Genomic DNA, 3528 nt, shown 5'->3' with positions numbered 1-3528 from the left:
ATACGCTCGACTTTGTCTCCAATGGCTTCGGTTTTCTCCATGTGTGAGGCCATGGTCCTGATGACCTTGTGCATTGCCTGTGTGAGTGTCGCCTGTTGTTCCATGATGATTTTGTAGGGCTGTTCTAAGACGGCATTAGACAAGCCTGTCAGGCATCCTGTGATTTTTGGGTCAGCCTTTACAATGCCCAGCATTCCATCACTTTCCAGGGATTGCACAAGGCTGCCGGCTTCTACGAGGGAGCTGTATAGGTTTTTGAACCTTTTGTCGCCGTCTTTGAGGCGGTCCGCGAGGATGCTGAAGCTGTCGGTTTGCATGGAGTTTTGGTCAATTTCTCCCTCTTCCCCTGTTGTCTTGGCCAGTCCAAACACTTCGACCATGTTCGTCTTGTGGAGTAATTCACTGGGTTCTCCAATGCCACCATTTCCTCTTCATTGCACGCATGCTAAGCACCAAGATCCAAGCACATGGATTCAATCACCATCAACTGTGTTGCGGGGGTGCCACCATTGAACAGACTGGTGTTAAAGGTGTGAAGGGTACCCACTGCTATTCTACTACTTGCACACATCTACTACTTGCACACATGTAGTAGTATCAAAACAAGTCTACACTGAAGGGAATCAAGCCACAGGAAGGTCTTGGCAGAGTTTAGCAGAAGTTCAAAAGACACGAAATTACAAACAGACGTACCTCCACGAAGGGTTGATGGATTCGTAAACGGTTTGTTGGATCGTTTTCACGATGTGTAGTAGTGTCTAAACGTGTCTACGTTGAATGAAATCGAGCCACAGGAAGGTCTTGGGTAGAGTAGGGCATAAGTGCAAAAACACAAAATTACAAACTGATGTACCTCCACGAAGAGATGACGGATTCGTAAATGGTTTGTTGGAGCGTCTTCGGGACGTGTAGTAGTATCCAAACGAGTCTACGTTGAAGGAAATCGAGACACAGGAAGGTCTTGGGCAAAGTAGGGCATAAGTGCAAAAACACAAAATTACAAACTGATGTACCTCCACGAAGAGATGACGGATTCGTAAATGGTTTGTTGGAGCGTTTTCGGGACGTGTAGTAGTATCCAAACGAGTCTACGTTGAAGGAAATCGAGACACAGGAAGGTCTTGGGCAGAGTTTAGCAGAAGTGCAAAAACACGAAAATACAAACAGACGTACCTCCACGAAGAGTTGACGGTTTCGTAAACGGTTTGTCGGAGCGTTTTCGGGACATGAAGTAGTATCCAAACGAGTCTACGTTGAGGGAAATCGAGGCACAGGAAGGCCTTGGGCAGAGTTTAGCAGAAGTGCAAAAACACGAAAATACAAACAGACGTACCTCCACGAAGAGTTGACGGTTTCGTAAACGGTTTGTCGGAGCGTTTTCGGGACATGAAGTAGTATCCAAACGAGTCTACGTTGAGGGAAATCGAGGCACAGGAAGGCCTTGGGCAGAGTTTAGCAGAAGTGCAAAAACACGAAAATACAAACAGACGTACCTCCACGAAGAGTTGACGGTTTCGTAAACGGTTTGTCGGAGCGTTTTCGGGATGTGTAGTAGTATCCAAACGAGTCTACGTTGAGGGAAATCGAGGCACAGGAAGGCCTTGGGCAGAGTTTAGCAGAAGTGCAAAAACACGAAAATACAAACAGACGTACCTCCACGAAGAGTTGACGGATTCGTAAACGGTTTATTGGAGCGTTTTCGGGATGTGTAGTAGTATCCAAACGAGTCTACGTTGAGGGAAATCGAGGCACAGGAAGGCCTTGGGCAGAGTTTAGCAGAAGTGCAAAAACACGAAAGTACAAACAGACGTACCTCCACGAGGAGTTGACGGTTTCGTAAATGGTTTGTTGGAGCGTTTTCGGGACGTGTAGTAGTATCCAAACGAGTCTACGTTGAAGCGAAATCGAGCCACAGGAAGGTCCTGGGCAGAGTTTAGCAGAAGTGCAAAAACACGAAATAATACAAACAGACGTACCTCCACGAAGGTTGACGTTCGTAAATGAAAGTTAGCCCGCAAGGAAGTAACGTCATTTTCGGAAATTTCCGTGACTCAACTTGTGAGTCGTTCCTTTTGATGCGGAATATTCACCATTATGCTCACAACTTCTCAGTACCTTCCTGCAGTCCATTTTGCTTGAGCATTGACTCGATTCAATACCTACGCATTCCACGAACAAGCTCCACAAAACCGTTTACAAAACAGTCAACTTCCCATGGAGGTAAGTAGGTTTGTATTTTTGCTTTTTTGCCTTATGCTCACCAATTGTTCAGTACCTTCCTGTGGTCTGTTTCACATGAGCGTGGACTTGATTTGATACCTACACATTCCACAAACAAGCTCCATGAAACCGTTTACAAAACAGTCAACCTCCCATCGAGGTAAGTAGGTTTGTATTTCTGCTATTTTGCCTTATGCTCACCAATTGTTCAGTACCTTCCTGTGGTCCATTTCACATGGGCATGGACTCAATTCAATACTTACACACTCCACAAACATGCTCCACAAAGCCATTTACAAAATGGTTGAGTTCCCGTCCAGGTAAGTAGGTTTGTATTTTCGCTTTTTTGTCTTATGCTCACCAACTGCTCAGTACATTCCTGTGGCCTGTTTCACTAGAGCATGGGCTCATTTGCACAAGTTGTCAGGACCTTAATTGTTGTACCTTCAATGTAAACAAGTTGAGTTGCATGAACATGAAAATAGAGGCAATGCATTCATTCATCAGAGTCTGGAAGCCAAATAGAGCAATATATTAGCCACAAGCTACATCAACGACAACCTGGATAGGGCTAAAAGACAGTAATGATCAAGGAATGGTCAAGTAGACTAGGAAAGTCATGTAGGCGAACCAAGCAGATGATCGTGGGAAGAAATCACTTTCGTGGGAGAAAGTCAAATTTCAGCGTTACCGCGCTGAAAAAAGTCCTGAGATCCCGGGTAATAAACGAGTCTCTTCGTAAACTCAGAGGACTCGTAATTTCAAAAATTTATCCACACTCCCCATGAATATATATACTGTGTGAGATTATCATCCTTGCACATAATCATAGAATATATTTAAATGACAGGATATATATGTATACTTGGTAAATATACCTGAGGCTGTATATCCAAGTAACAGTGCATACACTTCACACATATTCTTAATATATATATTTGCAAAAATATATCCAGTCAATTTCCACTCCCCATAAATATATATACTGTGAGACCATCATCCTTGCACATAATCACAGAATATATCCAAATGACAGTATGTATACACTTGGTAGATGTACCAAAAATATATCCACAGTCAATTTCCACTCCCCATGAATATATATACTGTGTGAGACTATCATCCCTGCACATAACCACACAATATGTCCAAACAATAGGATATATATACTTGGAAAACAGATCTGAAGTTATACATATCCAAGTATCAGGACATAAACTTAGTAAATTTATCTGTTGTATTCAAAAGAGAAAGGTGCATTTTATTCAATGTAACTACATAAATTCACATGACTACATTGCATATTGG

This window comes from Laccaria bicolor, genomic scaffold (assembly GCF_000143565.1).
Source record: "Laccaria bicolor S238N-H82 LACBIscaffold_6 genomic scaffold, whole genome shotgun sequence".
In the NCBI taxonomy this organism is placed as follows: Eukaryota; Fungi; Basidiomycota; class Agaricomycetes; order Agaricales; family Hydnangiaceae; genus Laccaria; species Laccaria bicolor.
Note: the sequence above shows the minus strand (reverse complement) of the source record.